General features: G+C 39.9%; 1 protein-coding gene across 6 annotated transcripts in view; it reads right to left on the bottom strand.

Annotated features, from left to right (window-relative positions):
• CTNNA2 (catenin alpha 2) overlaps positions 1 to 19,334 on the bottom strand; it is a 463,984-nt gene that overhangs the window by 199,967 nt on the left and 244,683 nt on the right. The window lies entirely within an intron of this gene.

The raw sequence follows: 19,334 nt of genomic DNA on the forward strand, positions 1-19,334 counted from the left end.
TACAACAAAATAAAAAAAATTACAACAGATACTCTGACTTTTGTCAGGAAAAAATGTTTTTCTTTCTTCCATAGTATAGTTTGGTTCAATAATTCTCATGTAGAATCATAGAATATGCTGAGTTGGAATGAGATCCATCAGGATCACTGAGCCCAACTCCTGGTCCTACCCAGGACACCTCAAGAATCCCCACCATGTGCCAAGTAAAGACAAACCTACATTTTCAGTAACCAAAAATAATGTATTCATAATTCTAAATCCTAAAACCTCAGAAAGTATAAAATAAATATTTATAAATTAATTAATTAATAAAAGGCCAAAAAAGGCTTTTGCTCCCTCATCTTACTGTCCCATTGTGACATTCTTTTTTTAACGGGATGAATAATTCAGCAATGATACAAAATTCTCCTATCTGTAAATAGAACAAGAGGAACAGTGAGACTCAACAGCTCCAAGAATTTATTTTTTTTTTTTTATTTAACTCCAAGGACGACCAGACTTTTAGGCTCTGGTGCATTCCTGCAGCAGTTGATGCCAAACTCCACTAGGTGTCATCTACCACTGTATTTCTACTGGGAATATGAAAACGCTGGCACTGAAGATATCTCACATTAATATTTCTGTACATTAGTCCTTCCTTCTGTTAAGTTCTCGGGATGTATCTATAAATTCCCATTCTATATCTTACTTATGCACGTATCTTATTATTACAGCCACTGTCACTACTCTTAATTAAGCTTCTTTTCTAAGAAAATATACACTTTCTTGCAGGCATGGAAAGCTGCCACGTTCTCAGGAAAAAAGAATAAAAATCATCAAACTAATTCCAAAGGAAAACAAAACCTGTTCCATGCCTTTTTATACGCCATTCCTTATGCCTGAATGCTGCTATTTTTGGATGAACACAGCGTTTCTGAGATACAGCTAGAAACAGTCACTCACAGGAACCAAGAGAACAGCGTGAAGTTGTGTCAGGGAGGTTTAGGTCGGATATCAGGGATATTCTTTCCCCAGAGGGTGCTGGGCACTGCCCAGGCTCCCCAGGGAATGGGCACGGCCCCGAGGCTGCCAGAGCTCCAGGAGTGTTTGGACACCGCTGCCAGGGATGCCCAGGGTGGGATTGTTGGGGTGTCTGTGCAGGACCAGGAGCTGGACTCAATCCTTGTGGGTCCCTTCCAACTCAGGATATTCTATGATTCTGTGATTATTTCAGTCTTGTAATAAAACCACCTTCAGTGGTTCTGAGAGCTCAGTGAATATTCTGGACATACCAACAGCAGCATCAAACCTGCATTGCTGAGAAGCTGATATTCCTTGGATAAGAGCTGGAGGAGCTGGGTAATACCAAACCTACAATAGTCCTAAACTACTTTAGAGATCTGACTTTCTGCATCTTGAGAAAATCTTTGCAACCCACCCTGTACAACTCAAATCTACCTCTGGTCATTATAAATGCAAATCAAACGTTCAGCTGAGATTTGAAACCAGAAAATTACAAAATAAATGCTGTTTTCAAATGTACAATGGAGTTCATGTAGCATCAGTACAGAAAGGTATCGTTGCTGTATGAGACACTGATACTGAAATGTGATAAAAAATCCTATCAATCCTGTTCAAGACTGATAAACCCCAAATATAAGGACAGAGAAAATTGCTGCCAGTGCATTCAGCAGCATAGGGCTGTCTGTGCAAGGAATGGGACCCAGAGAAACTTGCTGTGTTTACAAGAGTAAATAAAACCAGAAGGACGTAGTATTTTGGACAGCCAATACCTCTAGAAGAAAGGAGCAGCAAAGACTGATTCAAGTTAGAGTGCAATTCTGCACAAAAACGATTAGATATGACAATCAATTAATTTCAGTTAATGCAGAAAAGATAAATAACCATTTAAAAGGTTAAGGTTTCTGAAATGACTTCTCAGTTGGGAGTATGAACAACTCTTTTTAAGGTGGACATTTCTCTGCTTATCAAAGTTACATCATACAATTCCTGCTGGAAGAGGTTATAAAAAAATATCAATGCCTTTCTGAAGCAACTGAGATAATATAATTTTTTTATTAACTTTGTTAATATAACCCTGAAAATGAACATGTATCACAAATTAAATTTGATTTTACTTTTTAGTTTATTATGCTTAAGCATTTTACTATCTCAAGATATGGCATCTATTTTCTACCTCAATGAAACAACACACTATAATGTAGTAAACCTTTATCTCTTTTAAGGAACCAGATAGCACTGGTCAAATGCTAATAATTTTCATTCCTTCTTGTTGCATTACTTACAATATGTTTCCAAGCCCAGTTCCATAGCTACAGTTTTTAAAATGTTGATTTAAAATACTGCAGAATTAAAAATTACTTTATTTTGAGCAGAGTTCATGCTACACATAGGACATGAGTGGCAGGGGTTGGAGTGAGATGGGCTTTAAGGTCCTTCCAGCCCAAGCCATTCTATGATTCTATGGTTCTGTATTTTTCTGGGGTGGTGGTTCATAAAAGAACTAGACTGTAAAATTTCCCAGAATTTCCAACTTCAAGGTGACTTTTGGGAATCATATTTAGCAAACTAACTTAAGGTAACTGGTAAAAAAAAAAAAAAAAAAAAAAAAAAAAGAAAAGAAAAAGAAAGAAGGAACAGAAAAAAGCAATCCCTGTAGAGATTCCCCTTCATTTTTTCTTGTAACTTCATCCATGTAATCAGTGTTTAACTGCATGGAAAATACTTCCTTCATTATCAACAAAGATGGTGCAGCCTGGGTTGCTTCCCATGTGGGTCTCTACTGTATCTCTATTCCTACAGTTTCTCTTTACCTTCACCTTTACCTCTTCAACAACTTCCTTCATTCCAGTCTTTATATTAATCCCCATAAAATGTTGCTGTGTTGGACAAATAGTGCAGTGCCACACCATCTATTTATACTTCAAATTTCACATGCTGCATCTGCAAATGAGTTTTCAAATGGCTTCTCTCAATAGTCAGAGTGAAAAGCTTTGCACAGCCCACAGATACCTGAGCACCTGAATCAGGGAATCAGCTTAAATTCCCACTACTATGGGGAGCTTTTCCCCCCTCACTTCCCATGTACATTTATTTGCAATATTTCCTTATAAGCAGTGGTTTATAAAAGATGCAGTAGTTGGGCTCTGAACAATAACACTGTCACCTGTGATTTCAGTGGAGCAGCCAAGTCAGTCCTAAAAACCGTATTTTTCTCCCACAATATCCCTGCACAGACCCCTCAGGATGGGGAACTCCCCTGTAATTAATAGCTGGTCTTTTCCCATCCTCCCTTTTCCCACTCAATCAATTCACTATTGGCATTAACCAGGAATTTCCCAACTTACTAAATATCATTTCCCAGTCAAACCCCCCAAAACACAAATTCTTCCCTCTTCAAGAGACATTTGGAAATTAGAGAAGAGCACAGTCTCCAGAGACACTGCAGGAGCACACAGGGATCTGTAACCAACTCAAGCAAACTGCTGAAAATTCAAAATATGAGATAAGTCTCTGCTCCCAGATGAAAACAAAGATTTACTCTGCAGGCAGCTAGATTTTCCATGCCCTGCCCTTTAAGTATGGAAGGATTCACATCATATCCAATGCTGAGACTGTGTATTTTTGAAACATCCAAAAAAGCATGTCTAGCACTAAATATTATATATTGGTTGTAAAATGGAAGAGAAAATGTGACTTGAGAGCTGGTTTTAATGAAGAAGTGTTTCCACAAACCCTCACATCAGGATGATCCTTTTGGGTCCCTTCTATCTCAGGATATTCTATGATTCCATGTCAGCCAGATCTTAATGGTATTTTAACAGGCATCACCAAGGCCACAAGGTTTTTCTAATGTGGAGCTGAAAGGATGGAGCTTTACCAGAAGAGAGAATTTTAGATCAACGTGAGACATCAATCTTGCATGGCCAAGACCTGCTCGTGGTTGATTTTTCAGACTCTACCAATGTAATGATCAAGGTGCAAGAATTATTTACACTCCCTTCCTTTTTGACCCCAAATCCTTCATGGATAAGGCTGAGACTGGAGCAAACTTGGGGGAACAGGCTAAAAAAATGAGAAAAAACATAACCCAAACCATTCAGTGGTCTACAGTTCTATGATTTCTCACAAACACTTTCCATATCCAACGCCAGGGTCGTAATTGGAGAATTTCTGCCTTGCCCTGAAGAGACCACTCTGTCAGCATTGTAACTATTGGCCTCGAAGACCTGCCAGCTTCAGCTGTACAAATAGTTCAAAGGGTCATTACTTCAGGGCTTTTGTCTGTGTAATGTTAAGCAGATAAAGCATTTGGTCCAGGAAAGGTTACAAGTTGCACAGAGGGATTGCAGCGTGCCATGCTGCATGCCTGCTCACATGAAAATGCCCCTTTTATCTGTGTACATAAATACTCAGCAACGTTTGCAAAGTCCCCAAATTATTTCATTTTCTTGGGAGAAAGAAACTGTAATTGGGTGGGCTGTGCAAGCTCATTCTTCCTCCTGCTAGTTAAGCCACGGACATTCATCTTTCCACAAAGAGCCCAAATTGTTCCCGTCTGCACTTGCATGTTTTGTTGTCTCATTTTAACTGACCCATCAGACCATAAAGAGCAGCACAAGCCTCTCACATCTATTAACTGGTGTCATTAGGAGTCCTTTCTCATTTATTGTTAAAAGGACTAACACCTCCTAGAGAAGAACTGAAAGTCTCATGCACAGCCACTCCAAGGCAACACTGATTAAATATAATTCCTCATTAAAAGATACCAAGCAGCTGGGCCTGGCCTTTAGAGTATACAGACATTTCTTATTAAGGTTCAAATGAATAAACAAAGTTTCCTTTGTGGTTTTCTTTATCCTGCATTATTCCCCTCTCGGAGCAGGCTTCTGGCTCACTGTGAAGAACAGCAGAATTATATTCATGTGACTCTTAAGTTTCACCTACATCTACCAAAGAAAAAAATGTTATTTCCAATGTAACTGCTGCCAGAAGACATTCATCAGCTGAAGGCTTTGAAATTTCAATTAACAGGTGACCTGTGGGCAGCACTGCCTGGCTGTGGGCCGTGAACACACATAAAGCAGCACACTAAAACCACTGCTACAGTGAACAGCTTCACAGGGCACCGAGCACCTGAAGACACCCTGTTCTCTTTCTACCTTCACAAAGAGATTGTCCCTTCACCAATCCTGCAGGACACAAACGGTTCTTAGGGAAATGCTCTGACTGCAAAACACTGATGTGAAGCGATGGACAACACAGAAGGACATTAATAATGGGATCTGGTCCCTTTAGAGATCCGTCGCTGTCTATTTAACAAGGACATTATACAGAGTGGCTGTCCATAATAAGGTCATCCTACTTGCCTGGCTGTATTAATAAAATAATCTCAGGCTGGCTGAATGAGGCTGTTCAAAGGATGCAGCAGGAATGTGCAGGAGGGCTGGGAGGTGATGGAGCCCAGCGGCTGCACCCAGAGCCCGACAGCTGCAAAGCCATGCCCAAGCTGTGCTGCCAAAGGGGACACAGGAGCAAAGAACAGACTCTGAGATATCTGTGGTAGCCCAAAAAGCCTCATGTAAGATAAACTGCCTACTGCCAGGCATGCTTTTAAACGGTCTGGCTTAGACTTGCTTTACACGTACGCAGGGGAACCACACAGCAACTGGAAAATCCTGAAATGTATTCAAGTACCTGATTAAATTATACTGTGTAACAATTCTGTTGGACCCAGCAGGGCTGGTATCTGTTAATCAGGCAGTTTATGGAGCTCTTTCACAGAAGCAAATCGTACCTCAACAACTATTCAGTAATTCTCATTCCACAGGTATTGGGATCTGTCTCTAAAGCCTTTCAGAAGCATATCAAGAACCTGCTTCCTGACTATTTCACTAATTTTTCTAATTTAAAACAAAGCAACAAGATCATTTTTGGAGACATTCAGAAAGGGAAAGTTTTCTCTTGACTGCTAATGATGCAAATAATAAAACAATATCGGATTTAATTTACCCTCCACACAGAACTCTTGCACAGAAATTGCATTCACTCAGCTGATAACAGAATTTACTCCCAGTTAATAAATAAAAGCCTTTGTGTGATATAATCAATGAAACAAACAAGTTGAAGCACTTCTGTATCTCTCTTCATCCACAGCTCTGTTTAAACAGTTCTCCAAGTAAGCCTGCCAGACTCTTCTGTACTTAGGGTCTTTTTGTTTCAAAAAGCATCTGATGGATTATGGACACAGTGCAATCCTATATAGCAAGGAGATTTCTGTTTTGTCTCGTCTTCTCAACTTTCTTACCCCTTCACTGCCTGCAAACTTCCCAGGAATTGATGGGTAGCTGGGTCAGCAGGTCAGCTACCTCCCTTGAGCATCCACAAACTACACCCTTAAATATCAGAGAAAAAAGGAACATGAGGGGTCAGCTTTTCCCAGGGCTTGTTTCTGCAGAAAGAGTAGAAATAGGGGAGATCTCAAAAATACCAGCTTGATGTGGTTCACACCTTGTTTTTCTCATAGACACCTTCAGTGGATTCATCATCTCTTAGCAGAGCTATTTAAGGTAATAACTAAAAAGAGCCATCCCAAATGTGAATGTCCCTTCCCATGACCAGGCTGGGAATAAGCCATTATCAAAGGAGGATGTCTAAATTTATCTGGCTGAGGCCAGTAGGTGTAGAATCATAAATCACTAAGGTCAGAAAATACCTCTAAGATCACTTAGTCCAAGCATTAACCCAACACCACCATGTTCACCACTAAACCAACTTCCCAAGTGCCACAGCCACCTTTTGAACACTTCCAGGGATGGTGATTCCACCACTGTCCTGGGCAGCCTGTTCCAATGCCTGACCACCCTTTCCATGAAGAAATTTTCCCTGATACCCAATCTAAACCTTCCCTGGTGCAACTTGAGTCCATTCCTTTTGGTCCTGTCACTGCATGCCACACATTGCAGAAAATTTCACATCAATATACACTGGAAGAAAAAAAAAACCACAACAACCTGAGTATATTAATTTTAAATTGCTTTTTCAAATTAATTGGCTTTAAACACTGTGATATAGAAGAATCCATTGTTATACCAGCAGAAATCAGTAACTAAGAACAATTTACTGGTCTTATCCCCAGTCATAACAGCTGCTCTCAACATGTTTTCCTACGTTCTTTCTTTCTCTTATGTAGCACAACTGCACCTAAGGACTCCTCAATGCCCAAAGTTTCATCCTGTTCCTATTAACATCAACACGATTTGGAAAATCCCCCATAATTTGACACCAAAAAGGTAATACCCAAGGATATTGAAAACAGCAACTCTTCAACACATTCCTTGGTTTTATTTTAATGACTCCTGGCAAATGAGCTCTGGGGGAAGGCAGGTTAACATTAACATACACACATTAGCATACATCCACATACAGAAAAAAAAAAAAAAAGGCTCTACTGAATAGCTCTAAGTAGATTTGAGGCACTGATAACCCAAGTGCTTTCCCTGAGTCATTTTATAATATTCACTTGGAACATTCTGGATGCTTATTTTGATGAATTGACTCAAAAGCAAAAGCCTGCATATGGATAGACTCATCCCAGATGTCTTGCAGACTTCAGGTGAACTGGAAATAGTGTGTCCTTCTGACCCCGTTTCTTCTGAAGTTTTACCCTTCTCTACAGGAGGAAAAGACTCTCTGACTCTACCTGTGATGGCTGATAGAGATTTATTTACATTATTCAATACTTGGGCATTGAAGCTGAAAAAATTCAGAACACCAATAAACTCCTAAGTGAGAATAATAAACTCAGAGGAAAACTGATCAAGGCTCAGTGAAATCTTTGGATCAGAGCTGCAGGGGAAAGGTACAGATGTGCTGGCAGCCCCAAAACCCAGCCTCATCCTTGGCTGCATCCAAAGCAGCGTGGGCAGCAGGGGAGGGGGAGACTCTGCCCCTCTGCCCTGCTCAGGTGAGACCCCACCTGCAGAGCTGCCCCAGCCCTGGGGTCCAACATCAGAGGATGTGGAGCTGCTGGAGTGAGTCCTGGGGAGGCCACGGAGATGCTCCAAGGGCTGGAGCCCCTCTGCTCTGGAGCCAGGATGGGAGAGCTGGGAATGTTCCCCTCGAGAAAGGAAGGCTCCAGGGAGAGCTCAGAGCCCCTTCCAGAGCCTAAGGGAGCTCCAGGAGAGCTGGAGAGGGACTGGGGACAAGGGATGGAGGGACAGGACAAGGGGAATGGCTTCCCACTGCCAGAGGGCAGGGATAGATGGGATATTGGGAAGAAATCCTTCCCTGTAAGGGTGGTGAGGCCCTGGCACAGGGTGCCCAGAGAAGCTGTGGCTGCCCCTGGATCCCTGGAAGTGTCCAAGACCAGGCTGGATGGGGCTTGGAGCAACCTGGGATAGTGGAAGGTGTCCCTGCCCATGGCAAGGGGTTGGAACAAAATGAGCTTTAAGGTGCCTTCTAACACAAACCATTCCATGATCCTGTAATTCTACATCAACTAGTCTGAGCTGGTTAACACACAAGGTCAGTCTAAACCAGAGCACAGGCAGTGGGGACAGACAGGACCCTCAGCAGGCAGCTCAGTCTGTCACACTTTAAGTATCTGAACACATGGGATTTCTTGAAAGGTGCTGGTCTCTTTTCCACTGACTTTAGAGAGCTGAGCTGTATGACAGGGTTTTTTTTTGAGAGATGAAGTTAGGTGAGATCCATTATTCGTCACCTTTCAAAGCAGCATGGACTTAATCACCAGACATAATGCAGGTGGAAATTTATGTCTTATGTTATGCCAAAGGTCAGATTACACATAATCAGAATGGCCCTTTCGACTTTAAAATCTATAATGGTTACAGATTAGGAGCAGGTCCCTTGAAGGCAGCACAGTTACATGGATGGGGAAACTGATGTGAAATGGAAGTCATTCATGACAACTTGGTTATATTTCTTTTTAATAATGGATGTCAATAAAGAAAGCTCAGTTCATTTTTAAATGACTGAACTTTTGAAGCGATCTGCTAATGGCTCCTGTGACATTGACAAAACCTGAACAACATTTATCAGGTACATAAAGCTGAGAACAAGGTCTGTACCTTGCACCAGAGGAATTTTCCCTAAGCTATTCCATGCTTGCTGGCATCTTTAAGAAAAAATGGCTTTTTTGCATAATAAATATTACTACTGTCTCAAGAGACAGATGATATGAAATTGTTCAACTTCCCAACAAACCAATATTTTTTATCTGCATAGAAGATTGTGTTTGGACTTCTGTCTGGAAAAAATGCACTTTAATAAACATAGTAACTCAGAGGAGTGTGTTGGGAAAAAGCTGAATAATATCAGATTTACATATTTTTAAATAGGGATTGCCTGAAAGGGTTTTAATTTTTACCCCATTCAGAGTCAATGGTTTCACTGTGATTTGTCAGGTGTATGCACCTAAAAAAGCAGGAATGGGATATAACTGGAACTAGGTTAGAATTTACTGGAAAAGGAGATACATCACAATAGAATCAAAAAACATACATTTTTTAAAATGTATACTATAAACCCTTCATATTTTGGCATCTTCAGTGATTCTCACTTAAATATGACCAGGGGTCAAGCTGAGGCTGCCCCTGGATCCCTGGAAGTGTCCAAGGCCAGGCTGGATGGGGCTTGGAGCAACCTGGGATAGTGGGAGGTGTCCCTGCCCATGGCAGAGGCTGGGACTGGATGGTCTCTAAGGTCCCTTCTAGCCCAAACCATTCTATGATTCTGTCCTTCTTTTCCCCAGTCATAACAATAAAACAGAGTCTCTCTGTCCCTATTATTTATTTTTAATGGCAGTTTTCCACTGACAGAATAGAATGATGTACTTAAGTCATATACTGACATTTTTATTAATACACTGACACAACAGAAACAAAATAATAAAGCACTAGAGAAATTATTATTTAGCACAGCTGGGAAGGGTAGTAATACACAGTGGGTAACAGAAGCCAGATCTTACAACTAAAATTTTATCTGAAGTATCATTAATATAATTTCATTTCTCTGTAATTTACTTACCTGAGGACTGTTAAGAATTTATTCCAAAAACCATCTGGACTCTCAAAAGAACTTCTAAACTTAAAATTGAACTGGACCAGACATCAGCCTGCAATAGTTGCCCCAGGGATTATAAAACACTTTAAAGAAACCAACCCCCCTATAATTAAGTTATTGCCTCAATTTTTTGTGCAAAAGTTACAAATAAACCCCACAGCAGGAAGAGAACACGACACCTTACAACCATCCCCATTGTCCTGGCTCCTTCTAGCCAAATGGATTACAGGCAACAAGGCAGTTCCATAATGTTTAACAGACAAGCCAGTCCCAAAAATCCTTGTTAATCTTTCTAACAAGGAAAAACTTCTTACTGCCCCCAAATCTGCTGACTTGAATCTCCTTAAGCAGATGAACTTAATCTCAGTAGGAGCATCCTGTCTATGATACATCTCTAGGTGAGATTCTTCAGTAATTCATAGCAAGCCAAAAAGAGTCAGAGAAATGATGAAACCAAAATAGGAAGAGGAATAAAGTCTTAATGATCACAAAAAAGCCCTGGATTATGAGATAAATATTGTATAAACACACTCCAAATCTTAGTTGTATCTAAAGGTTGCAGTTTCAAGATAAATGTGCTCTGGAAACAAAAAGACCTTACTTTTTCATCATAATCAGTGCTAGGAAAATGACTAAGTAAAGTACTTTATAGTTTTCTTCAAATTTTGGTTAAATTTATTCAGATTTAAGTTCTGTTTCTCTTCCATTTACTATTACTTTTTTTAATCAATTGTACAAGATTTGTTGTCTGTTTCTCTCTCCACAATTAGCAGGTTAGAGATTTTAAATTCACCTACTGCACACAGATACATCACCAGGCAAGGGAAGATGAGCAAGGTACAATTAAGCTTTTCAAGGCACTTGAACAGTACCACCACATCAGTAGAATTTTTTGACTGAGTCATTAACAGAAGCTCTTCAAGAAACTACCTGGTACAAGGAAAAATTCCCTCATAGATCTGTATCCTGTTAAAAGATCAAAGGCAGTCAATTTTCCCAATGAGGAGAAGTTATGAGCAGAATCCCACATGAATCTGCTTTGGTTCTTTGCTCATCTTTATTCTCTAATTGATCTAGAGCTGGTGAAGGAGTGAAATCTGCTTATGCACCAAAATACTCAGCACAGTTAAAACTAGATCAGTATTAAAGTGTTGCATCACCCCAACAGTAGGTTTAAACAATATTTCCTATTTCAGTAGTTCGCTCAGGAAGGAAATCTTGTGTTAGCTTGAGTTGTTCTATAAAAGCACATTTATAAATAACAGAAGGAACTATTTTGAAAGGCTTTGAGAACAACACAGAGACCATCACCCATAAAGGGGTGGGGGGCACTTCTGTCTGCAATGCCACAGCTGAACCAAAAATCAGAAAACACAGACAAGAGTAATAAAGATATGAAAATTCTACCATCAAAATGAGCTTTGTGGAGAAAGGAGGGGGAAAAAAAAAAGGCAGACCTATGCATTTATAAACTTAATGGAAAAGGTGAATAGAAGGTAATTCGTCATTGCTCTCATTATACAAGACCTTGGGGAGAACTGCACTGAGTGATTAGACAGAGGAAAATAAATACTTTCTCACACACAAACATTTGTCATAGATATCTTGGAGCCATATATTAAAGAACTCCAAAAGCAGTTAAACAAATTCAAGAATTATTACACAAGAATGTCACAAATGCAACTTTTATCTCAGAAATTCCTTGAATCTAAAAGAGAAGGGTAACTCAACACTGATTGATGACTTCAGGAGCTGTTACCAGCTACTCTCAGAAGCAGGATAAGCTTAGAGATCTTTGGTCTCTCTACCTCTGCAGCTGCAGCTACATCCTTAATTTGTGGCAAACATCCTCCCTTCTCTCCCCTCCCACATTTCCCAACATCTCCAACTGCTCTCCAGAATGCCCCCATCTCTCCATGCTCAGAATCATGGACTCACAGAATGGTTTTGGTTGGATGGGACCTTAAAGACGTTCTAATTTCAACCCCCTGCCCTGGGCAGGGACACTTTCCACTAAAAGCCATGTTGCTCTGCGTCATCCATAAGATCTCCTCCCACCCAGCTCTCCCAATCTGCGAGGGGAGCCCATCCAGACCAAACCTTTCCACACAACCCTGAGCTCTTCCCACACTCCTGCCTCACATCCCATAACCCAGAGAGACCTTTCTGGCTGTCACAGCTCCTTCTGCTCTTGTTTGATGAGGCTCCAAATTGTGCACTGACAGCTACCAAGTGTTGGCTCCTCTCTGATGCTGAGTTCTCCTACAAGTTTCACTATCCCTGGAAAAGCAAAGCCCTCGCAGCTGCTTTCACAAAGATCAAACCAGCAAAACCCCTTAGACAGAAAGCTGCTATCACAAAATGACACGATTCTGGAGGCCAGAAAAGAGGACATGAAGGAGAAAACCTAAAGTATAGCTTGTTTCCAGGCAGAACAGGTCACAGTGACTGATTTTCAGATCATTTGCTTCTCTTCTCAGCTCTCTGTTTGGAGTGGGGGGGAAACATCCTGCGTCATTTACTAACACGAAGTGCTCTTGTGAAGTGTGAATGCTTAGTATCTTTAACAATCAGGCAATTTATTCAAATGTCTAAAAATGGATATAATAGAAAATTATTTCCTTTCTGTCAGCTTTAAAAAGAGAAAATACACTGAGATTCAAACTGAGACTCAGTGGTTTCTGTATGCTTGTATCTTATCTTAGAGAGGCTTAAATAAAACCCTTGAGAACTCCACCATGAGCTTCTCAATGGGTTAGACTTTTGTGTTCAAAATGCTTCTTTTCCAGAAGGCATAAATAATTGCTGGGAGAACGACCATAAGTCTCATCCAAAGGCAGTAGGAAGACTCCTACTGACTTCATCATACCTGGATCAAGCCCAAGGTTTGTATTATAGCTTACTGTATTTTTATACTGGCACGGCAATGAATTCCAACAAAAATAAAGCTCTAAAATGTTAAAGGGGGAAGAACAGGTTACACTGCTAAATCTAAGGAAATTCTGAAATGAATGTGCTTCCTACACTTGGAGCATCAATCCTGCTCTTCTATTCCTGTCTACAACAACATAAAAGTCCCACTAGGTGTAAAAATCTCCTCCTAATGCTGTCTCCTTTTCAATACATACAAGACAAAATGCACTCCCTAAACATATTTCCCTTCACAAACTGGTAGTTAAGTAACAATTTCATCTCCTCTCCTGCTCCTTATTCAACTCCCGCATCCCCTTTCTCCAGCTCTGAACATTTAAAGAGCTTTGTACCCGTTTGATTAAATTTGTGAGGCTGTTTATTTCTTACAGTGATTTGAGAAATAATCTATCAATGGAGCTCTCAGCTCCTCAGGACAATATACTTGGGAACACACACTCTTCTCCTTCAGGGATAAATCAGTTTTTTAACTCCCATTGCCGAAGTCAGGATCAGAGGAATCCAAATCACCAGGACTGAAATTCCTTCAGGAATCTTCTTAGGGCAGGTAAGAAAAATGTTTTGGTAGTTGTGCTTTAAGGTGGAAACCTTTACCTATAAACACAAACTATCACCAGAATAAAAAAACTAATCCAAAATCATGTTCCTCAAGTAACTATTGGTGACTTTATGTTTTGCACTTTCAAGACATGCCAGGGAAGAACTGGTGAGCACATTTCATGAAAATTATCAAGATCTTATGATGGAAAACATGGAATTTTTTTTCATCAGAGAAGAAACAGCCGTAAAATCATAAACATTGGGTCAGCCAGGATCATGAATCTTGAATGTGAGCATTGGGGTTTTTTCTCACAACTGTTGGAACTGGGGTGCTGTTGTTGGTTTAGAATCCAGTGCTGGACATCATGAATTTTAGAGTGGAACGCTGTCAGAGAGATGAAAGACTGCAAGAATAAAAGATTAAGGGCAAGAGGGGGTGAACTCATCAATATTTGTACTTCTAGAGGACCTGAGCATCGGCCACACTGTCCTGCAGCATCAGTGGATGGTCCTTAATGTAAGCAGCATTGTTTGTTTTTTCCCCTTGCTCAGTGAAAAATGGTGGCAATTATATAAAATTGCAGAGCCACCAAGAATTTAATTTTGTGCTTTAACAATACAGAAATTAGGCAGCGGCACAGCTCCTCTAAATGAGATTTGCTTCATTTCCCTGTCTCCTAGACAGAATGCTCCCTCCTTCCAGCATAAAATACACCCAAAATTATAATAGCCCAAGGGAATCCCCTGGACCATGGATCCCCTCCAGAATATGGCTCATGGAAAGAGAAATGTTGGGAGGCTCCAGATAGCAGCCTGAAGGAAACTCAAGGCCCATGCCTGTCCTCAAAGATTTATATTTTCCCTTTCCCCAAATTTAAATAGAATCATTTTTTTCACCTTACCCTAGGTCTGATAATTCCTCCTAGGCCTAATTTTAAGTTTGTTCAGGTTAAACATTTTTCAGCTGCTGAGATAATGCATGAGTGCAGATCACAGCAGGATCTGTGTCCTGGCTGGTAAATGCAGCAAACTGAGCACCGTGTAAAGACTCAGTGGGTAACAGCAACCTAAGAGCAACTCATGACTTGATCAGTAATGTCAGCATGCCAAATTATGCTCTGCTTAATTGCTAGACACAGAAAGAGAAATATTTCAGTGGAATAGGATTTGTAAATATGGATTTAAGCATTATAATTGGGCTGGGTTTGGAGGAGGACTATTATTTTGGTTTCTTACTTGGCCAAAGCTATTACACGCTAAGTATGATAAATTCACTGAAAAGTTACTGATTGTATTACTGAGCAAATCAAATAAAGAGAAGCATACTTTAATGTCAATATTGCACTGTATTTTAATTTCTGGTGTCACAATAAAATCAGCTGAAATGCCTATCCTTCCTCCAATAATTTATCTTCCAGGGTTTTTTTTGCAACGAGTATTAATGCCCCTTGCTGATCTAATGTCAGTGATATCAGTATTTATTGCAGTTTTTGATTAGCTCTGCTATTATAATTCACGGAAAACAAGGCACAGCACAAATAAGGGATGCTGTAAATCTTCAGAGAAAGCAGCAGCAATCAGGTTCCTATCAAGGCTTGCAGTTTAGGCCCAGTTCTAATAATACACTTTATTGGGAACTTGGACTGTGCCCATCTACACATTTCAGGTAGGTGCAGAACATTGTGTTTCCTCACATTAAAGCCAATCTTCCAGGGGTGTGAATGGAAAAAAGGGTGGTCACTATTTGTGATGATGTGGATAGTTTGGATGCCCTATCCCTGGAAATGTCCAAAGCCAGGCTGGATGGAGCTCTGAGCAACCTGGTCTAGTGGAAGGTGTCCCTGCCCTTGGCAGAGCATTGGACTACTACATAAGCTTTAAAGGTCCCTTCCAACCCAAACCATTCTGTGATTATGTGATTCTGTATGGAAGTATCTCCCTTTATTTGGAGAAGTCTGGGACTGTGATATCTCTTGGAGACTGTTCACATTGTTCCAGTGGCCAAAGGACACCCACTCCCTCAAGAGAAGTCTAAATAAGAGCTATCTGAGAGTGCAGCAGCAATGTAAACTGATAAATCTCCTGTCAAATCTATCCCAGAAAGAAACCCAAACCTTACGGGTTTTGGCAGAGCACCCAGTTCTATAACATAAAAATAAAACAAAGCAAAACACAACAACATAAAAATGAAAGAACACATTCTGCAGCTTCACGCTTTTAGACAGACTGAGTTTTTGGTGTGTTTAAAACTTTTTTGAAGATGGGCATTTGTCCCAAACTGTGTCAATGTGAGCACTGGAAACAATCTTAAAAGCAGCACCACTGCTTCTCCACCCTCATGGAGGCTTACAAGGTTTTTCAGACACTTGTGCCTGCATCAGATGCCAAACCCATTTGATTTTTCCATCAGTGAGTTTGGCATAATGCTTTAATTATTCCTTAGGATGCAGGCATAGAAATATAGGGGTGCTAACATAGTGACAGAATTATAATGTGAGTTATGCAGAATTTATTCCCCTTTTAAAATACATGGTTGCAAATTATCAAGGAATCTTGTGGCTGATTTAATCTCATGCAATTATTTATTTATTCATTTATGGGCAGGAAAGAGGGGTGACTTCTAGATTTATAAATATATAAACCCTAAAATTATTCTGGCATTTTTGCCGTGTACATATTGGACAGAATGTTCCACAGAAGTTTGAAGGAAGATAACTTGGAACACAGGGCTCTTCCCACTCTTAACACTGGCAATATTTGGCACACTGATTTCTAGAAAATGTGACTTAGAGTAAGAATTCACGTAAACCAAACTCTATTATAAAGAACTTGGTTTATGAGGAAGCTGACATAAATTGTAGGGAAGAAAAGATCAGAAGCCAATATGTGAGGCTGATTAAATATTCTACAGAAGTCAGTTTATATCATAATGGAGAATCTGCAAGCAAATTTCCATTGCAAATGTCATTTATCTATAAATATTAATGCATAAATATTAACTAAAGCTATTTCATACAGCTACATTAATAGAACTTGCATATTCACGATGTAAATAAAACAGTTTACTATTTTTAATTTTATTACTTGTAAAACAAGATTTCTGGGCACATTTTATGTAACTAAATTATATAATTAACAAAATAAAATTATGGCACTGTGTGCACAGCATGGAAGATGAGAGTCATCATCCCAGGTGTACTTACGCTTCGCAGGAAGAATTGTGACCATATTAAAGATAACAGCAAAATGTAAATTTCAATGAGCAATATTATATTGCTTTCCAGATATACAATTAAGAATGCTCTGGAGATAACTATAATACTCTAACACAAGTTATTACTGCAATCATAATGCTGGTTGAAACCCATTCAAAAAGAACCCTAAAACCTTCCAAGCTCTGCCAAGTGATGCCTGTTTGAAGGTGGAATATGCTCCCAGGATAAAAAGCAGATGATCTTTAGTTGGCAGATTGTAAAACATCACAGTAGGAGAAAAATCCTGATTTTCTAGGAAAATTGAATGAATGACCTAAAATGGTTCTTCATTCGTCTTGCAAAACATTGTCAAGAGATGAAGAGGGCTGGAACTGGATGGTCCTTAAGGTCCTTTCCACCCCAAACCAGTCTGTGACTCTATTGCCCAAATTGGCAATGCTCCCCCCCATAAGCAAGTAAGAGTGAATAAAAATGAAGAGTTGTCATATAAATTTGGGGTGGACATTCCCAAAAAAGAGAGAATCAAAATCAGGACCTGAAGGCAGAGAATGTGAAGGAGCACAACATTTATTTTACCTGATCCCAGCCACCCTAAAGTTGTGCCTATAAACCACATTAAACAGGAGAGAAATACTCAGAGCCTGATTCCTCCCACTCTAACACAGCACCTAAGGCAGTGTATAAAATTGTCCTCTTGCCTCCTTTTGCTGACAATATGGGAAACACAGAAATGCTTAATTTTAATTGTCTAAAAAGAGTAGGTGAAGTGCAGGAGGGGCAGAGCCTTGACTTTGTACCTGCAAGAGCCCAGCGTGGCTGAATCAGCACTGAGGGGAAATGAAGAAAAATGGGCTCCAAGAGAGATTTTCATTACTTTTCTTCATGCATATGAAGAGTAACACAGATAAATTTCATCCCTGAAGTAGCACAATTACAGGCCGCTCTTTTTTGGGGGGTGAAACTCCTGAGTTTGCCCCAAACATACATGGGTGGCATTCTTTTGGTGCAAGACACAAAACAAACACAGGGAAGAACTGTGGCATGTTTTCCTGTTGGAATATGGCATGAACTGAACTGCACTGTCATGCTCTGAAAGGTGGTCTAAGCATTGTGGTAACTGAATTATGAAAAATATGTGAGGTGATCACTTGGAATTGATTTTCTGCCCAGAGAAGATGTGGATGTCCCCATTCCTGGAAGTTTTAAAGGCTAGGTTGGATGGACTCTGAGGAACCTGGGCTAGTGGAAGGTGTACCTGCCCATGGCAAGGGTGGAACCAGAAGGTCTTTATGGTCCCTTCCAACCCCAAACCATTCTGGGATTCTGTGACACTTTTAAACTGTCCCTGGAGACCAAAGCCTGGGTAAAACTCACTCTGAAAGTCAATGTATAAATGTATTAATGTATAAAGTTGTATTAATTTTCACAGTCTGAGAATACACAGAGAATTTTTCCAGATGATTGTGGGGCGCTGGTATCAAATCTAATATTTTCCTGTCATTTATTAGCTTTACTTTCTTAACTGTAAGCAGGAAAAAGATTATTGTATTACATATGCAAACTTATGCATAATGAACTATCTGCAAACCAGCATAGCGTGGCTCTCCCTAAATATAGAGTATATTGCTCCTAAAAAACTAATAAAATATCAAAGAGTGAATTCTGTACTGGTGGCCCCAGCATTAATACCACCTAACATCTCTGTTCCCAAACCTTGGAGAGATACAGGTAGTTGAACCATTTTCCCCTGCAAATCCTCTATAAATACATAAAATAGAAAATGTAAAATATAAGATAAAATATATGAACTGCTTTTTCAGTTGTATTTATTCACCTTTTTCCTGCAATATCTGCCAGTTTCATGAACCAGAGCATGTTCTGGGAAGAGCTGAGACTCCCTGGATCTGAGATTCAGGTGAGTATTTCCATATGCTCTGTGCTTGTCAGTTTTGCAAGGGGGGTTCTAATAAAGAATTTCGCAGTGCCTACAAAGGCAACCCTTTCCAAGATGCAAAAAGCTTGAAGTCACAGTCTTGGCCATTTTATAATTCAAATAATCTCACTGGAGAAATGCCTGTGAAATAAATAACACCATTTGATTAAGAAGTCAGAAAAATGCAGCAGTGGCAAATTGCATCCAATATTCTGTTTAGGAAAGTACATAAATGAAGCTTTTGCCTTAGGGCAGGAAATGTAATTTTCTTTCAGTATAGAGCATTTAGTATCACAGGATCCAAATCTAGCTGATAAACATGTCTAGCCAAATAAAAGTATTTTCCAACAAATAAAAGCACTTTTAATCAACTCGCTTATCACAACCAAATATTTGTTTTCTAATTAAAATCTTAAACACAGGGCTATTAAGATTAAGGGAATAAAGCCAGTAGGTCTGTATTTGTTGAATATGAGTCCTGTGCTGTTTGCAGCCTGAGGTTTGTGTGCTCAGGCACGTGGCTGTGAACCCTTCTCCAGACTTTTCCATACCTGTGTGAGCTTGAACATGATCCTATTAAAAAAAAACCACACAAACCTCTCTCAGCTTCATTGTAACCTCACAGAAGG

Source organism: Aphelocoma coerulescens, chromosome 4 (assembly GCF_041296385.1).
Source record: "Aphelocoma coerulescens isolate FSJ_1873_10779 chromosome 4, UR_Acoe_1.0, whole genome shotgun sequence".
NCBI classification, from domain to species: Eukaryota; Metazoa; Chordata; class Aves; order Passeriformes; family Corvidae; genus Aphelocoma; species Aphelocoma coerulescens.